Raw genomic sequence first — 21,440 nt, forward strand, 5'->3', positions numbered from 1 at the left:
ATATTGACATAATTTCAAAATCTACAAATTACAACATGTTACTTAAGAGATTAAATTTGCATTTTTTAGGGTTTCAGTAATCAGTGGATTCTAAGCCATACTGTAACAGATTCAGCTTATAAACACGTGCTTAGATACAGTGTACACAATTTTTAAATAATAAAGAAAACTACAGATGGTTAGTTTAATTTTGAGAAGCATTGTTTATTCACCTGTAAAGCAGAGTTTCAGTAAGGAAACTGTGTAAATTTCATTTGCTACAGTTGAAATTCCTGAGATATTTTGTGAAATATTTTACAAAGCAGATCACTAAGGTTTGTGAGTTTAATGCATGTGAAACAAAAACACATTTTCTGGGGCGAAAATTTTGATTGTAAGACTAGTTTCTATTTCTTAACTGAAGAATATTTTAAGACTATTATTTGTGTGAAATATTTATAATTTTTAATTCATAAATGTTTTTAATTTAAAAATACCTTTCCTCCATTGTAAAAGTAAGATGTTTGGGATTTGAATTAGATTAAGATAATGGTTTGACTGAGCACTCACATCATTTTTGACATAGTTTGTTAATGTAGAATTGTGATATTTCATTGGAAATATTACCCTTGTCATTTTTTCTTAGTTCTTGGGCCACATTGCTTGGAAGTAAGAAAGCAATGACTTTGCTTTTGAAGTCTTATAAATACTGAGGATCTGAAATCATAGCTATTAGTTTTTCTGAGACTCAGATTCCTTTTCTTCACTTCCAAAAAGTGACAAGGAGTAACATATGAAATAAACGCCTATAAACACATCAATTCTTACCTTATGGTGCTGTCTAAATTTTGTTCTGTTATTTTGTTCTGTTAAATCTCATATTTTAGCGCCACTTTAACACAGCAGAGTGAACTCTTGTTCTTAAAACAGTTAAATATAACCAGAATAGATTATTGAGAGAGATTAAACTATACATTAAGAAAAAAACCTGAAAATTCTATTACAAATTCAGTCTAAGTTATTGCTGTCCAGCGGATCCATTTCTAATAATTTTACCCATTAAATTACTGCCAGCAAAATAACCACAACAAAAATGGTAACATGGAAAGAAAAGAATTTCAGAAAAAAGTCATACAAGGGTCCAAATACCACCCTTGTGTGTTTGGAAAATTATTTAGTTCTTAGTCTTTGATTTCTTTATCTGAAAAACACGTGTTAAAAAAATTCACACATGGACTTGAAAATTCTAGTGAGGTGATAATGTAAGAATCCTAGCTAAAATTATGTACTCCCTATATGTTAGTGCCTTTTCTCTTCTAGGTAATATAGTAGATAGTCTATTAAAAAAAAGAAACAACTTCAGGCACCAGAGGACATTTAAGTGGTTCATTTCTGTAAGCCATTTTTCTTAAGACTAAACCTTAAAAATTGTTCATAAAAGGCTGAAAACTATCTTTTACGTTTAAAGTTCTCCAGTCAAGGATTTCTTCCACTTCAATGCTTAACAGCTTTTGTGAGGCTCCCTGTACATAACTGAATTATCTCAGGCTAAATTTCTCTACCATCTCCACAATTGATTTGGAGGAAAAAAAATGTCATCGTTTTCTGCTCAAAAGCACTTTGCACACGCAGAAAATATTATTTGGACACTTCTAATCTGTAATTCTGGATCAAAAATATTTTTAAAAATCAGAGAATAACAGTTTTAGGAGAAAGTAAAACAAAAACAAACACAAAACCTGGCACCCTTCCTGATTTCAAAAGATTTCTGAATACTTCTGGTATTGTGTACGAGAGCCCAAGAAAGAAAAGGAAAATATGTAAATGTATTTTAAAAATTTGTTGGTGGTCATGGCTGCCCAATGCCAACATATTTAAATAAAAAGTGAAAAAAAATCACTTTGACATTTTGGATATTTGTTGAAGAGAAATGTAGTATAATGAGATGGATATATCAAATTTTTAATAAAACAGATCTGGGATTGATTCTTGGCTTTTTCCATTTTTTCATATTTAGAAATTTGTCTAATATTGCCTACTTGAGAGTATTATTCTAAGAATTAAGTGAGATCATGTTAGTATGACTACTAGACAGGCTCATAATGGCTAATTTATCTTGGCCTTCTGGATTTTGTACTTCAGATCCCTCGGAATTGAAGTTTTGATCCATTTTTTGTTTGCTTTACTTTTTAATTAAATTCAACATCATCTCACGTAAGAGAGATTTTTTTTTTTCTCTTGCATTTGAAGTGGCTTGTGGGCAAGAGAGCAGAAGCTTCCTGTTTGAGAGTTATGGTAGCAAGATGCCATTAGATTGGAAATCTCACTGCTCTTCTTGAACCCTAGGAGTGTCTACAAAAATAAATTGCTTTCCTTCTATTTCACCCTTCTAACCTCTAAGCCTTTGATATTACCATCTCTAAATCATCACATTCATTGTTTGTAATAGTTTATTATAGGTCTTTATGTGCCTATTTGCTTAGTTTTTAATTGAAATATACATTGGTTTAGATGTTTTTGTCTTTTATAAATCACAGCTTAATTTTGTCTTCTTAAAAATTTAATTCCTCTTAAAATTTCCTATCTGATTTAAAAGAATATAACTGGCTATTTTAACATTTTTTGTTCTAGGAGACAATATATCAATCCTTTGGCTACCCAAATTAATCTCTATATTGCATCTCAGTATAGTTCTTGCTTTCAGTCTTTTCCCTCTCCTAATAGAAAAGATAACCATAGCTCTACCTTCAAAACTCTGTAATTTATCTTCAATAATATCCCTGATTTTGTCTTAGAATTTAAATTGTGGATTTAATTTTTCAGTAGTTACAATATAAATTCCAAATAAACAAGTCTATATTTTCAAGGAAAGTGATTTAAAAATTATTACAAAATATTCTGATTTTTGGTGAAAGTATATGAAGGCAAATAAATAAATTTTTCTAAAGTGATTTAAAATATTATCTTGATATAAAACCGAGGTCAGTTTGGTAATGCAGGCTTTTCTGTACATTCCTTGTCATTTATTTTAAACTGTTATTTAAAATCTATGATTGGGTGCTAGTTCAGTTTAACGCAAGAAAATGCCAAACAATCTCTGGGAATGATTAAAAATGCATTTAATTTTATGTGGGAAATTTTGATAATCCACAAAGAAATTTTATTCTTCCACCAAATATTAGCATTTTGGAGTATTATGGGTATATTCTTTACTGATGACTCATAGAGTTACTTTAAATTTACTTTGCTTGGATTAATTGCTTTTAAGGTCACTTGGTCTCCTCAATGTTTTCCAACTCATATGTCCCTTCCCTGTTGTCCCTTTCTGGAGACAGACAGTTCCCCTTACTACCCAAACTTTCTCTTTAAAGCTAACCAGTATACCAAGGAGCAGATCAAAATCTAACTCTACAGGGCTTTCTTCCCTGATTCACTGAAATTACAGTAACATCCAGACGTGATTTGTTCCTCTTTTGGACTCATAACATTGCATTTAGTGTTTTGGACTCATAATATTGTATTCAGTGTGTCCCTTAAGGATGCTTATCATGTTTGAAATATTTTCCAACTCTCCTTTAGTGTAACTCCTTAAGGCGCCATTTCTCATTTAACATGTATCTAAGCCAGTGCATCAGCTTCATGCATAGTGAGTAGTCAAGAAATGTTGGTTGTGATAAATCACAGCAATAATAATACTGTACTATCTTTTAAGGCATTTTGGAATTTTTGATAAACATTTGTCCAGTTATTATCTACATCAGGAAAAATTGCAACTGTAAATCAAGTCTCTTTACTTAATAGGCAAAAACATTTAACTAGTAGACAAACTAACAGATAAATACAAGACTCTTTATAAAAATGTTGTCTTTATTATCAGATGTGGGTAATTCCAAAGAATAGAAAAATACCATATCTCATTTTTATGTGGAATATTCCAAGTACACTGACATGTTACTTAGAAATGTGAGGACTGATAAAGTGATGCTTATAACACCATATCAACATTTTTGATCTACAAGCTACAAGCTATGCTTTATCAAGACTGTAAGTCCAAAAAAATATTTACGGGGAAGTTAAGCAGATTAAACATAATGAAAAAATTGTTTGACTTTAAAATTAAATAGTGTATTTGATCAGGATCTAGTGAAAAGAGAAAAAGAAGAGTAGAAGCTGAGACAGAAAGAGTTACTCTGGTATATATTTTTGCTTGTGAGGCTCCTGACAGCAGAGTTTCAGACAAACACTAAATCAGATAACTCATATAAGGCAATATAGCACTGAGGGATTATTGATGATAAGATAGAAGTAAAAGCTGAGTTTTTATTTACAGAGAAACAACTAGAATTCTATCAATATTTTGTTTTAGAACCCAAAGTTTTATCATTCAAGAACTAAAAAAGGCAAAGTTAATGTTGTTTCAGTTGGCAAATATGATGGTCATTTTACTCACACAGTTTGCTATATATTTTTAGATATTTAAAGCACAAATCAGAGCCTGGAACTAAATTAGAGGGTGAGATTTTACATTTTATTTAATTGTATTTAAAATAGTTTGCAAATTTTGATAGGAGAGACAGTGATTTTTGATAGGAGAGACAGGGATTTTCAAACCCATGGCCAACACCAAAATTCACTGGACCTGGTGATGAGCCAGCTTTATGTTTCCATGTAATTATGTCAATGGATTACATAAAAAGAATATTTTTAAAAGTGGCAGGGATAGAATTGAAGGACCAAGAAGTTAAAATATGTCAGTTAAAATATTAACCTGCTTTCATGAAAGTAACAGGTGGTTTCTAGGACAAATCTTTAAGTAGGTGATATTACCAGTCCAATGCTAGCGGTATTGCACTGCATGATACAGATTCTCACAACTTCTTTGTGTGCCTTTCTCTTTAAAAAGCTCCATAAATATATAAAATCATAATAGTTTTTGCTAGGTCTGAAAACTTTAAATGAACCTATTTCTTATTAGTGTTCTGATATTAAAGTTTCATGATGTATTAGGCTACTTGTCCAGTAGAGATGCAGTGTCTACACTGTTCACCAGATGTTGTAGCTGAAGCATGAGAAAATGAACATTACCATTCTCATTAATTTATATAATAATGCTAGTGGAAACTTTGGAAGAAAATCTGGACAATATATATCTTTTTTCTTTACTCTCAAAATTAATTTTTGGTTTATTTACTAAAAATTTAACAAGTATTGCGTAAATATTTTAAATCATCAGTCTCCACCCTTTTTGGCACCAGGGACCATTTTCATGGAAGACAATTTTTCCGTACACTGGGGAGGGGAGAGATGATTTTGGGATGATTCTAGTGCATTACGTTTATTGTGCACTTTATTTCTATTATCATTACATTGTAGTATATGATGAAATCATTATACAACTCACCATAGGTTGGGGACCCCTGTTTTAAATGATAGAAACATTAGACTAATAAAAATGTCACCAGGATCTAAAAAAATGGATATAAGATAATTTTCTATATTTCCTCAATAGAGATATATTAGCTAACTCTCTAATGACTATGTTATTCTCCCTCCAAGGAAGAATTTAAATGGGCCTCATGTGTAGAGGTAGATGAAAACGTGTTGTGAAATATGATTGGACACATCTTGCAAATGATAAAACACTGAGCATGCAAATGAAGACAGTATAAACACACACATATATTACCTATCTATCTATCCTTATATTTAGAGGAAAAGGGAATATATTCTTTGTTACTTTGGGTTACCTTCATTTTGAAAGGTTGCTTATTTAAGTGCTAAAAGGAACACAGCCAATTTTCTACATTTCCTATTTTATCTATCATGGTCTCTACATCTTTTAGTATTTATCAGTTGAGTTGGACCCTGTAACTGCTCTCCTTGTAATGTCAGCCTAGTGGGTAATGCAGACCTACAGTTACCAGTCACCAGGCACTGCCCTATGGTTTCCCTGGACTATACCTGCCGACACCATTGAAGCGGACCCTGTATCAGGCACTCTTCAAATGACCTACATTGAGGATGTCACCTGTTTCCTTCCAGGATGCTCATGGATCCAGGGAACCATCAGAGGCTTTGGATCAGAGGGGTTACATAATCTGACATATAAAGGATCTTCTGCAGTTGCTTTGATGAAAGAATGGATTTAAGGGTTAAAGTTTGAAATATGAATATATTAGTTAGGAAGCTGCTACCATAATCCAGGTAAAAAAATATTGGTATAACTGAGACTGAGTAACTATGTAGGTCATAAGATACAGAAATATTCTAGGTATTTGAGAGTTATCTAACAGGTTTTTTTTAAAATGTAGATATATGGGGTGTGAAGAAACAGAATGCAATCAGTGAGGACACCAAAATTTTGGGTCTGTAAACATGGAGGCATACAATTTCAAGCAGTTGGGATAGGTAAAATTATAGAAGGTAGGTGTAGGTACACAAATTTGAGTTAAATTTAAGACATTAGTAAGTTTGAAATTAATTTAATACATTCAAGAAAATATTTTTGAATCACATTTAAATCTGAATAGTCAATTGCTGAGCATAATGAATAATATATTTAAAATATGTTGATTAGTAATAGAAGAGGTAACCTCTGTACTCTAATAATGGCTTCTCCAATTTTAACGAGAGGAATAGGTATAGAGTAGCCATACGTTATCTGACTGTTTAATTGAGTAGATTACACATTTGGTTAAATTACCCAAACAAAACTAATTATTTCCTATGGTTTTAGCCCTGACATTGTCTCAAAGTAAAAAAAAAAATGCTATGACAGAATATTTATGATGATTTTTTCTCTGTATTAAATATGTTTCAAGAGGGAACAGTCTTAACTAATATCCATAAGATAAAGAAGTTTGTTATGACACATTTATGGATGAGAAAAACTCAATAATTATGTTTGTTATACATTTTTAAAACTATTCACCTATAATCATGTTATAACAGCGATTATAAGCAATTAGATTATAAAATTAAAAATTCAGTATGATCCAAAGTACTTAAAAATATGAACAGAAAACTTATCTGGTGGGAAATAGTACAAAATGTTAACTTACTTGATTGCTGCCTGATTGTGAGTTATACATGACCTTTTCATCATTTGTATATTTTATGCTTTCAAATTTTTATAAGTATGCATTATTTGATGCAAAGAAAAATATTTTTTAATAAATCCTGAAATGGTTCCTCACAACCAACAGGATATTCAAATAATTTATTCTTACTTTATTCATTCTGTGATCCAGATATTTTATGATCGTCTTTTACTTCAATCATTTATTAGAGAATGGAAAGTATTTTCGGTATCTTACGTGGACTGTGAATAAACACAGGGAATTACACGTATAAAATCATCAGAAGGGGTTTGTGGAGGCAGATTCTTCTGTGGACACCAGGGAAGCCACTGCCCCTGAGACTGCCACAGGAGTAGACCATAGTAAGAAGCAGCTGCAGAAAAACAGCTACCTCTCCTGTCAGCGGGTAGAGAATGGGAGAATGTCTGTGGTTTCAATCCAAACTCAGAGAGCCACAGCCACTCCCACGCTACTCAGCACTCAGGGGATACAAAAGGGTGCTGCCATGGTTTTCTTGGCCACTGAAAAAGTATTTACATTCTTCTCCTCAAATACTTCCTATATTGAAGTCAATTTTTATATAATTATTTTGAATGACAGCCTTTATAAGGAAATTCACAAGGGTTATTTCAGTATGGATGTATATACACACAAAATCACCTCATGTTATCATCAATATCAGAAATTAGAATGTAAAACACAGAAATTAAAGTGAAGATTCCATTAAGTAATTTTGTCTTAACATATAATAATAGCAGCTACAGCAAAAATACCATATGTAGTTACATCATTGATTCAGTCCAAAAGTTAACAAATTAGCCCTTCTTTGAAATATAACATATTGATACTTTTTCAAATATACTTTTTCCCCTCAAAATATACATAGATTTTCACATATTCTGCCTCTCTCTTCTACCATATTCTGTACGTTGGAATTTTCTTCATGGAATACCCTAGGAAAAGCATAGAGGGGTTTTAAATGCCCCAGAATTTTCAGATGAACTTATTCATCATTAATGCCACCATCAGACTGCTCACACTATTTCCTCCTACTTCAGGTAGCTTTATGAAATAGAGTATACTCTTAGTTTCTCCCATGTAGGTAGTGTCATTCTATGTATAGTGTCCTTTTCAGAAAGTACATTTGACCACCCGGAAGCTGAGTTCTCACCTTCCATGCTAAACTCATATGGTGTCACATACTAATTGAAAGATTCCCTGACCTCCATCAAAATGCAGAATTTCAACACCTTCTTAACTTTGGACTGAAGGCAATATGGCTAACACTCCACTGCTTTCCAAGATTGATTTGGCTGGCTGATCAAGTGTAAAAGGTGGCTGTCTCCTTCTCCCTTCATTGCTTCATGTGTACACATGAGGTCAAGAGAAAAGAAAGCTTTCTCTATAAACAAGTTCCATTCTTCAGTTACTGGTCTTGACAACTGCTACCTCTTGCTAGCACCTCCAAATATATCCCCATCAATCATGAATTGGCATAAACACATTCCTGGTTTCATCTGGTTTTATTTACTTTTTAACATTGCATATATTTTTAAAGATATTTTAAATTACTTATATATCTTTATTTTCACATTCTTGTTTTAGGCAGTCATGTCTGTACCACATTATATTATAAAATATGATGGGTTAATTTCTGACTTTTTTAACATACTTTCCAAGCATATCAACATTTATTAAATAAGTTGTTTATTAAATCCTTCCCTTGAAACTTCCATAAAAAATTAATGGATATTCATATATGCCTAAAAAATTACTGAAATAAATGAGTTTTCAGTCATTCTTCATATGTTTTTCCATAAAAGTATTTAAGTCTACTAGCAGTTCTATAAACTCATTTCTATGTACTAAAATTGCATTTGGTTTCTAAAAATTGCTTTTGTCTCAACACCATTTACATCTCATAAATAGTTGTATTATCTTATCATAAATTTTATATGACATGATTACAATACTGTAAATTTTTATCTGAAATATGATTGTGTTCATATCATTGATATAGTTCAACAAAAATATGTATTAAGTGCCTATCAGCCACTGTTCTAGGTACTAATTTATTTTTCCTTTAAAAGTATTTTTCAAATTGTTAGCAATGTTGCCATATTACTTTTATAATTTACAATATTCTTACAGTAATGTCATAGTTCCCAGGCATGAGTAAAGTAGAATGTCATTATTACATTTTTGCATTGATTGATTTTAGTTTTTTTTTACTTGTCATCTTTATGCTACTATTCTAAATTGTGAATTGGCAGTTAATTGATGTCTCCCTACTTTTTCACAGAATATTTTCATCCTACTAAATAGATGCTAAAACTATAGAGCCAAGAATTATTTCTACATTGTTCTATTCATTATAGCACGTGCAGAATTTTAATTACCACACAGAATGCATATTTCCCCAAGGGCACCCACTGTGGAAAATGCATAAATATAATCACAATAAATCTTCTTATCCTTATTACTTAAAACATCCATCATTAAAACTTAGGGTTTTCTTGAAATACTATTCCTTCCAAATCTCATTTTAAAAAAGTCATGCATGAAGAGAACAATAATAAAACAGGTCCCAAAAAAATTTAGTTAAAAGTTATGAAGACACTTTCATAGTCTGCCACTTACCATTGTCTCTGCAAGCCAAGGACATTTTTTATGATTTTACAGTTACCTAATTTATTGTTTATAATATAGGGAAGTTCATTTATTCTCTAGGTATATGAGCCTTAACTATAATATCTTGGCCAGAATTTTATGATTTGTCCAACAAATTAAAGACATTTTAGGAAGAATGAAGAATGAAATAGAAAAATAAAGGGAATCTGAAAAATCAGAAAACAGAAATATAGTGTGAGTAAAGCAACTCTAACAATATTATCGTGAGCTATCTATCTTTAATTTGAGGTATCTTTTTAAATAACAATAATAATCATAACCTAATTTTTCCTTATAAAGCTATTTTGACACAAACACAAAGAGAAATGATAAAGGAAATAAGCAGTTATAGAGTGTGATCAGTTCACTAAATGCTCATAATAAATAAGCACACCACATGCAGAATCTTATCATAGAAAATGGGACATTTTCTCAAGTTATTAGCTTTAAAGACAAGTTTAAGTTTCTGAAAGTCATCTAAAATTCTAGAATTGCATTAAATGTTAAATTTCAAGGTTTTCTATAACTGTGGAAACATCAAGTAGAATACATATAGAATATGTAGTGTTATTAGTGTTAATGATCTTGAATGAGACAGCAACCAACTTCTACCAGTTTGTCATTAAAAACTAAGATTTCCAAGCTTTAAAAAAAGTATTCTTTTTCTCATTAATTAGTTAACTTCTGCAATAACTATAGGTCATTTGACAGATTGATTTACTTTAATGAGGTATATACAACAATCTGTGATAAAAACCCTTTATGCATCAAAGAATCTTAAGCAGAAATGGTATTCCTGACAGTTATCTAGTAATCAAGTCTTGGACAGCTGTAGCTTGGAAATTTGTTTTATTTCTTCTGTTATGGACGTTTTCAATTAAAGTTTTTTTTGCTTCACATGGTGGTTTTAAATTGGCATTTCATCATTTTATATATTGCTGGCACTGGCTCTGGGTTATTTAGCATTTATTAATAATTTCCATTTTGACCTTTCCCAGGTTTTGCTATTTATTAGGTATTTTTGCACTGTTGCAACGATGACTGAGCAGAATTGGGGATTTTTTGGCCCCTTTTTAAAACTTCATACTTTAAATTATTTTTACATTGACCTTTAAAGTTGGGATGTAGCTAAGATTTGAAAGTTCTGTTTAAAAACTACTCTGCTGAAACATCAGGCAATCCCAAAAGTTCAAAACATATTGGTCAGCAAATGCTTGAAAGTGAAGGAAAGCTGGAAGAAGGGAGGGTGAGAATGAAAAATGGAGCAGAGAGGTATCCAAGGTGAGAGATCTTTGGCATATTCACTGTGACTACTTAATTTGTAAATCATTACTGACTTTGAGAAGCAGGAAACACACTGAGTATAAATAAATTCTGTTTGATGGAAAGTGATTTCTGAATATATTTGGAGAATGGGCAATTTATTTTCCCATTTGTTTGTTTTACTTTGAATGGATCATTACATTTTCATGTAATTTTATAAAATAGTTCATCTTTGTTCCAGGTTAAAATCCGAGGGATCTTCAGGTTTTAAAAATGTAGTCACTAGAACACCCATTTTTTATGTATGAGTAGTGCTCCATGGTATACATTTACAACATTTTATTAATCCACTCATGAATTGATGGAACTGGAGACCATTCTTCTAGATGAAGTATTGCAAGAATGGAAAAAAAGTCACATCTGCTCAATACTAAATTGGAACTAATCCAACAACACTTAAGTGAACATATGGAAGTAAAACTCAAGGGGAATAAAGTAGGTGGAGGGGGGGAGGATATCGGTAAATTCACACCTAACAGGCACAATGCACACTAATTGGGTGAAGGGCACACTTACAACTTTTACTCAAACCATATGAAAGTAAATCACGTAACCAAAAATGTGTGTATGCCCATAATATTTTGAAATTATAAAAAAAGTAGTCATTGATTGTTTTATGTTTTATGCTTTCTTCATACTTTGAGTCCTAATGTCAGAACTTACATAATAGCTTAAAGAATCAAAGCTGCTGAACAAGGATTATAATTCTTTTATTGCATGTGGACAACAAAAGCCACAAAAAGAACTAATTTCTTTGTGTTCTGCTGAATTTTACAAAATAGTTGAGTAACACTTGTTTCCATTTGGAATTTTTCCTTACTGATCATATTTTGCCAAGGCCTTGGCAACTGCAGGAAACTATTTGTTACCTGCATTTTCTAATATTTAACATCATGCTCTTTTTCTTCATTAAAGTGTCATTCAGTGAAAGATGAAATCATTTTTTTAGTCAAGCAGCAAAGTACAGCTGATTACATGTAACAAAATAGTTGGATGATTATAGAGCTATTTAAAAGAAAAAGGGCACACTGACTGAGATAAACTCTAGTGTGTATTTACACTACATGTACATATGTGAGTAGCAATAAAGTGGCCTATAACAGGATGGATGGTGACAAAGAGTTCAACTTTCATCCAAAAGCCACATTTTAAATTTAATCCAATTTACACTCTTTCTTCTCTTTCCCCTGAAGTTTGGAGAATATGTCTTTACTTAAGCTTAGAATAAGGTGTTGTGACTTGACTGCTAAAATTATTTGGCCAAACTGAAACACATATGTACTAGCTTTGTAAAAACTCATAATTATTTATTTATATTGATCCTGAGTTTCAAAATTGAATTCTCCGAACTTTGCTAAAGTATTACACTAGGTATTCTGCTTGGCACTTAGGAAAGCACAGATATGAATCACAGTGTGTCACATGAGGCACATCTGTTCTTAAGGCTGCCTTGGAGCCGCGGTTATTCTCCAGTAGTATTTATTTCCTCTACTGGGAATGTGGGTGTGTGGAGGAAGGAGAGAACTATATTTATTTGAATGAATTAATTGTAATAATGGTAGAACTGGAATCTAATGTTCTTTGTCATCACAGATATATTTTCTCATTTAAAAATAATCTATTGGAGTGAAATCCACACAACATAAAATTAGCCTTTTTAGAGTGAACAATTAAGTGACATTTAGCACAGTTATAATGCTGTGCGGCCACTATCTCTCTCTAGTTCCAAAACATTTTTATACTCTTCAGTACAACTTATCCTTTTAAGAAGTTCTTCCTCATTCTCGTATCTCCCTACACCCTAGCAACCTCTGATCAGAGTTCTGTCTCGATGGATTGACCTATTCTGGATGTTCCATATTTGTAGAATTGAACAACATGCGACCTGTTTGTATCTGGCTTCTTTTGTTATCGTAATGTTTTGGAGGCTTAAATTTTCTGCCTAAGAGCACACCTATTCATGGCTGAGTTATACTCATCCTCAAAATCTTTGAGAGTGGACAGAACACAAGTTCTTAGTTGACATAGACCTGGGCCAAATAATACTTGAGATATAGTGAATGTTATTTAATGTTTCTGGGCCTGGTATTCATGCATGTAATTTAGAAATAAATATATTCAATAGGATAGTTTGAGTAATAAATGACAATGTAGAAAAAGCTCCAAAACATAATAGACCCTCCACTGATGTTTGTTCCATTAGGCTGTAGCAGAAATGAAATTGTTGCATCTCTTCATGATTCAGTGATGTCATTGAAATTCACTAATTGATATTGATATCTGTGTCAATAACTATTGCCATATAAATTAGTAAAAAATAAATATCACTTTTTGCATATATGAATTTTATTTTGATTCCTTATCTATGAAGAGATTCTAATATTTTTACTCCTTATAATTATTATAATAAAAGGATAGATTAATGGAAGTTGCCCTTAAAAATCATATCTCTATGTTTGGTTTGCAGACCATTTTATCTAAATTGTAATAATTTTTATTCATTCTGACTCATTTTATAAGATTTATGTTAACAGTGATAAAATTCTTTCACACAAAACTGTTTTCTAAGAACAGAAATTTCAACACAGTAAAGACATGTTAGGGTTACAAGGCTGTTTCTGATTTATGTGGAGATTGTTATTCAAAATTACACACACAGATAACCTACTTGTACCAAAGCTAAAGAAAAAAAAACTGTTTTTATATGATTGATTGTGACAGGAAGGAGAGCAGGGTCTTACTTTTACTAAATGCAGACCTGATTTTTGTTCCTGAATATGAAAATGGTCAAGTCTCAGCCTGAATGTTATCCACCATATTCCAGATCTAAAGGACTACAAATATAGATTGCAATAATAAAGAACAAACAATTTAATTATCTGCCTTTGTCAAATGGAGCTTGTTACTAACTAAAGCAAACTGACATTTTAAAAAGTCAGCAACTGCTTATTGGAAATTTTATTTATTTATTTATTTATTTTATGTTTTTATTTCAGAGTATTAAGGGGGCACAAACGCTTTGATTACACAAATTGCCTTTATACTGTCTGAGTCAGAGCTACAAGCGTGCTCATCCCCCACATAGTGTGCACCAAACCTGTTAGGTGTGAATTCATCCACCTCCTCCTCACCCCTCCCACCTGCCAGACACCCTATGAATGTTAGCTTTCCACATGTGCATATAGGTGTTTATCGATTAGTACCAATTTAATGGTGAATACATGTGGTGTTTGTTTTGTCATTCTTTTGACACTTCACTTAGAAGAATGGGCTCCATGGAAAATTAAATAAGCTCTCTCTCCTTCTCTTTCTTCACTGTGTCTAGGTATATCTCTCTTTGTTGATTTTGTTCTTGTTGGATGCTCCCTTTGTTAAATTTTATTTGTATTTCTTCTTTTTTCCTAATCACTATATTCTATTTTATTCCTCTATTTTATTTCATTTCTTAATGATGCATGTATTTGTAGAAATTTTACATTTTTACATGACAATTTTCTTGAAATAAGTTTTATCTGAAATTCCTCAGAAGTCCATGAGAAATAAAATATCTTCTTTTATACTGTTTTTTATGATTTTTTAATGATCCTCCCTTGAGGAGTCTCTCTCTCTCTCTTTCTCCCCCTCATTCATACACACATACAATCAGAAAGAGCAAAATAAAGTTGCATCCCTTGATTGCCAAACTAGAAGGTGAAACATAATTTCCCCATTGGCATGGTTATACACTATCTCTTCTCAAGTTATCTTTTTATAAAATGTCATTCTTGTGGGATGAATGACCACCTGTATTCAAATTATATTTCAAAGTTACAGTTCCTTTTAACATATATAATGGGTTGACTTTTAAAGCTGGGCAATAGTTATGGAACATATTTACTGTTGGCACTTACTCAAACTGCCCAGCTCAAGATTTTGCTTCTAAAATAAAAATAATATCATGCAATGTGACTGTATACAGTTAGAAATATAAATAAAGTATGTGAAATATTTTCCATATGTAGGCACTAGATGCATACATATTAAAATTGTTAATTTCCTTCCCTGGAAGATTATTTTATATATTCCACATTATACTTCATCAAATTATGTGTAATAATAAAACATATGTACAGTTTTAAAATAACACTTCAAAGGAAGATTAAGCTAAAACTCAAATGTCTGCAAGCTTATTATGCAGTTGTCACCTATCCAAAAATTATTTAAAGGTTAGTTTTCTAATACAATTCCACAGCTAGGAGTTTAAAGTCATCATAATGCCAACGACTTGAAAAAATAATTTTGTGGCCTTGACAGATACAAGAGAAAGAAAAGGCAAAAAGCTAATTTAAGTCTTATATAAAAACAAATAAAATGAAATAAATGGTCTCTTTGAGGATACATAAGAAACAAGATCAGTTTTGACGTTCCAAGTTAGAAGAAAAACAATTAAGAAGAATTAAGCTGCCATTTAGAATTGAAGCCAAAGAATATTTTCTTCTCACTTTGAATAAAACTGTCAAACCAGAAAGAGTATGCTATGAGCCCGAAATGGGCTCATAATAAGGTGAAGTTGACCAGAGTTCATACAAGTGGGGCTATCTAACATTTAAAAGACAAGTGCAAAGGATAATCTTAACATCAAAACTTGCAGACAAATACGACTACTGTACTGAAATGTTCCTTACATTTTGGATTCTGGATTTTACGTTCCGGGGCATTGTACAACCACGTCCTTGCTATGGAACCTTAACATAATTACAGGAGGAAAATAATCACACCGTCAATGACTGTCTGTGCGTGATGAGGCACTTATATTCTGATGTTCGGCTACATTCTGCTTGTTAACCTTGTAGTGGAGGGCCACTTGCAGAGAACACCAAACAAATGCAATCCACCGTAATTACTATAATTCAGCGGAGAAATGTAGTCACTTGAGGCTGGCCATTCTACCCCCACAATCAACCTTCTGCAACTCAAGCAAAACACAAACATGGCCGGGCTCCGACAAATTAGGCATGAACAAATGTTTCACATTAACTGAGTTAAAGGACCTTGCTTAAAATTACAAGGGCTGCTTAGGAAAGCAATGAATCCCATTATGGAAGTGATAGGTCTAAACGCAAGTAGCTTGTTGGAGATGCATCTATGGCCGCAGGACATAGCCACCTTCACTGAAAGCAGCCCCTGACCAGACACTTCCAGACTCCAGGAAGGCGATGGCAGCACAGCGCTCTCCGGGAGGCATCAGGATAATCAAGATCTGGAGACTGCGCTCCCTGAAATGTACTTAGAAAATAAAATGCTGCTTCTGTATTACCTAAAGCAATTTTACTGTGAAAAATCAGGAAGAAAACAATCGTACACTTCACTCTGAGTTTAAAACCTCTCTGCCTTCCTGGCAATACTTGATTTGAATTCATAGACTACACATTGCAGGACATGCGTGGACATTTACACCTACAACAAGAATTATTTCCACATTACGATACATAGGCCTGGGATATGGGGACTTCTAAATTAACGACTTTATGAATCATTTTCATTCAATATGCATTTTCTTCTCCTCCTACTTCATTGGGAAGTGGGTAAGAGGTTCCTATTCTTTAAATACGAATGAGGCTGGGCAGTTTTCCATTTACCTCTTTTTCTCCTGCTTCGGTGATAATGTGATTCATAGGAAATGCTGCTTCAACTATGCTTGGTAGTATTTTCTAACAGCTTGCTACACTCTGAGAAAGTGCACAGATTTATTCAAGTCCATTCTGTCGCAGCAAAACATAAAATTGAAGTTGAGAGAGCAGAAAAAAAGATATATGTAATATATAGGCATAAATATGTTGTTGACAAAGGGGTTTAACAGAAAATGAAGTCAGCAGGGACCTGGGCCGAGCACCACCATTATGAAATATAAGACACCTAACCACCACCCTATGTTTTGCAGGTATCCATTGAAGGAAACTTTTCCTGTGAAAAAATAGCCACAAAGTCAAGTCTCTTTTGTCGTTTGACTTTAAAAGGTACGTGCTTGATATCTCATATCTTATACTAATATGTTGGTATATATTTTAACAGTAACTGAAGTTTTTTCTTAAAGAAAATTAAATGGAAAAAATTATTGTATAATATAATTTCATTAGTTCCTCATTGGATATAGGTGATATAGTCTATAAGTCTGTACTTATGAATGTCTATTTCTTTTTCTTTAGATCTGTAGACCTTCTTAGATGGGCCACAAAACCACCCACTCTCCTTTTTCTCACATTTCTTTGAAAAAAAAATTCTACTTGATAAAAATGTTCCATCCATTAATGAGAACAGATTATTTATATTTGAACTGCATTGAATTTTTGTGTCAAAATGTAAATAATTGCAGAATATTAGTCTCATAAATATAGTTGATGCAAATACCTATTGATTTCTATAATGCATAATGAAGTTACTAAACTGCTGGAAAGGATGTTAAGGCAATAATACACTCATTTTGGAACTTTTTGAGATTGCTTTTATTCTGATCTTCAGACATGGAAAAACACATCAATAAATTTTAAATGTTGAACTATCCTTGCATTCATGGAATGAAGATAACAAGATGGATTTTGGACAAATGTTGAACTCATTTTCATTTGCATAGGGGACACATGAATATGTCAGGCAGAGAACACAATTTTTGTGCAGGAGGAGAAAGTGTATAGTTAGAAAAGGTGAGTATATGTTGGACAGCTACAATAAACTTCTATAGGTGGCTGTCATTCATGTAAACAATTTAATTTCAACATGTTATCTATATTTTCATCATATCTATATTTTTAATTCTACCATTACAAGGTAGAGTTCAGAAATTATACAATCTCAACCTCCCTTGCTGCTAGGGCAAAGGTAGGCAACTTAGTTCCACTGATTCACTTACCAGCATCTGTCTTTGATTCAAAGGTGAACACTTTTAAGGGAGTACCCATCTGGAGCAGTGGTGGCTTCGACTCAGGTATGTTGTCTCAGGACACTTTCTCATAAAATCCACTCTAATCTCTTCTTCCCTGGGGGCGTTTCTCCTCCTATAGCCGATGTGACCCTTCTTCCCACAGAGCATGTAGAAGGTTAGTATGGCTCATGGAGAAATCCTGTGTCTAGTGGATTTTTCTTGCAGTAGATGATGATGATGATGATGATGATATGATGATTTCATTGTTTTACCTAACCTTGGACAGCCTCTGCCTACCTGAAATTTTCTTGCTCTCTAGCCTGCTTTCTGTAAAGAGTGTATGAATACTCACTTCCTTCTCTAGTTTTATATTGGCTGCCACTCTTTGGTGTGTAAAAGATTTCAGTTAAACTTCCATGGCCAAGTCAGGCTCTGGACTTCTCCATTCTGAGTAAAAAACCATTACTTTGGTCAAACAGAGTCTTCTGGTTAATTTACACCTTCTGACAGGTTTGTAGAGAATTGTTTTGCTTTTCAGAGATTTCTTTCAATTGGGACAAAATTATATTGTATTTAGTCATGATTGCTCATAGAATCTTGGTTGGGATCATGATAACCTAATACTTTCCATGATAACAACTTGAATTTTTGTGGTAGTTTTGTTCAGCAATTGAGAGAGAATTGCCAAGAAATGCTTTTTCTCTACCATATTCACCAAAAATGGAATTCTTAAAAAATACTAAATAGTAGTATATTCTATTAGAACCAATGGTTCCATATTATTTTATAAAAAGATCATTATATAACTTTATATTATATAACATTACTTATATAATTTTATACTATTAAAGCTACTTACAACATTTTGTAAATTTACAACTAACCATATAACATGGACCAACTGTTATATATATTATACCTAAACTTATTCTTAAAACTCTGAAAAAATATGTCTAATTTTCCTTATTGTATAAATGGAGACACTGAGGGTCTGATGAATTAAGTATATTGCCCAAGTCCAAGTAATAATTAAGATATTTTAATGTGACAAACAGGTAATTCATAATATTTACCCAGACTTCATTTCTGGTTTAATTTTTTTCTCACTTTCTTCCATGTATTATCCACTCTTGATACAAAAAGAAAAACAGTTCTCTGAATGGATGGTCTCTCATAGGTACTTGGTTTTACACGGCACCTAATGGGCATATAATAACTCATAATGAATATATTTTTCCTTCTGCTGCATGTCCTATAATTTTAATATCATGGCCAAAACTCTTTCCTTTGGCATATTCAAAATATTTGGTTTAATTTGTTCATTTACTTGATATAACATACATCATTCATTTCTTGGAGCTGATTACACTGCATTTAATGAGCACAATGTTAATGTTTTTGAGAGAAGTTCCAATTGTTGTGTCTATTTTTTGTAAGTTTATTGTTATATTCTGGAGCCTGTAAAAGATTTTCATTAAGGTAATTTGATTTGTTAATTCTTATTATTTTCTGATATTTGTATGGTTTGTACCATTCTGCTATTTCTTTGCTGTACTGCACATTGTGTTTCTTATACTATAAACACTTTCACCTCATTCTTTTCTAACTTTGTTCTTCTATGACATAACACATCTCAAATTTTCAATGCTGTTTTATTCCCTGCCAAGGGGGAGATGAAATTTGAAACTTGGCCTCCTTTTACTGATATCTGCCATCTAAATGTGGAAACACAAAATCAAGAAGGTGTGTAGTTGTTCTAACTTTACCTTGTATTTTTCCCATAACTAATAAATACATAAGCAGCTTACTATGAACATTAAAAGCAAAAGAATAAAAAAGAAAAAAAAGAAGAGACTGGTAATATTGGTGCAATGTCTTTGAGATGTGGCTGCCTAGAAATCAGGAAACTTACATTTTCATCTTAGCTTTCTAACTGGCTAAATGAAATTTTAGAGCACTCAAACACTCTAGCCTAATACTCCTTTATAGGAAAAATGATAGAGGCTGGATTAGATTACTCAGAGATCCCTTCTAGTTTTTTAAAAAAACTTTAATTCTATTTCTGTTATGTGGAACTCTGATAACTGTGAGGTTGAGCTGGAAACTATAAAACACAAAATACAATGTATCTGGGGCAGAGGACCAATCCAGACAGAGTGGGGGTGGAGTCTAGTCCAATGAGGCAGGGATTTCAATAATAAATCTCACAATTTTACTATAATGGTCAGAGAATCATTAAGGGTTTTGAGGTGAGTACTGACCAAAGGAAAATGAAAATCATATTTTACTCTCCTGGCAGTGTGGTTTAATAGAACAAGAAGCAACTAGAAGGAAAAGAACAGCAAAGCCATTGGGTTTTATGTTTACAAACCTTCATAAAGTTGATATCTAATAACACATGGAATTTATTTTGTAGATAATAAAGGATTTCGAATAAGTGATGGGGAATACTATCTAATCAAACAGTACGATGGCCTTTAGAAAATCATGAGTTGTAGAGGAATCTATTATACTTTAAGGGATCTTCTTTGAGAACTGAGCTCCCACACACACAGTTAAGTTCCTTTAGTAATATTTAGGTTAACATATCTTTCTATCTCTTTCCACATCCCCCACCAATAACACGTAATTATGCTAAGACAAGTCAATTAAGAAAAATGGGCCAAACAGAATTCCCTCTTAGGAATCTAGACTATAAAGAAATGACTATTGTTATTATGTTTTGAGTGATTATATTAGGAGAAGACATAGCCTTTTCTTCCCCTCTCATTTGTAGAATGAAGTAAATACCACCTGGATGAAACAAGGCTAAATTGGGAATAGACTCAGCAAGGTGTCACACTAAAATTAAAAATTACAAATCCAATCCAAAAACCATTGAAAAGCAGTGCAACACTTTAATGCCAGTTGTTTTAGGGAGACCTGGCAAGGGTAGGTTTTTACTGCATAAAAAATTTAGAGACTTCCTAATAACCTTATTTCCACACTCTCTCCCAAAAAGGACACTGACCATGTCTATAGGTAAAATCAATCCTCCTCCCTCTCCCTCCATCACTTTCTTAAAAATGATTTTGTGCCACAAGGCTGTCACTCCATTATTAATTCTTGCCTCTTCAGTATTATTCATATGTGAAATGATCTGTTTCTCAAGACTACTTCAAATTAATCTATCCCCTTCCCACCCGAATAAACACAAGGGAAGCTCTACAAATTAACAAGCTGGCAAAGAGTATATTTAAGCGTGTTAGAGCAAGACACAAGGAGGTAGGTATGAGAGCAGCCAATACAGAAAACTCTCATAATATATTAAATTTGTTTTACCTAACCACAGAGAAAAAATATGACTAGACTGAGAGGTTATAATAAAGCAGGTACACAAGGAAGAGAGGTCAATGTCTCAAGAAAGAGAGAACAAACCTCCTTTAGTTTATGATGCTAATCCCATACTTACCTTCTTACTTTTCTGAGGCCCAGGTACACCTCTAGGCTTA

Source organism: Lemur catta, chromosome 16 (genome assembly GCF_020740605.2).
Source record: "Lemur catta isolate mLemCat1 chromosome 16, mLemCat1.pri, whole genome shotgun sequence".
Lineage (NCBI taxonomy): Eukaryota > Metazoa > Chordata > Mammalia > Primates > Lemuridae > Lemur > Lemur catta.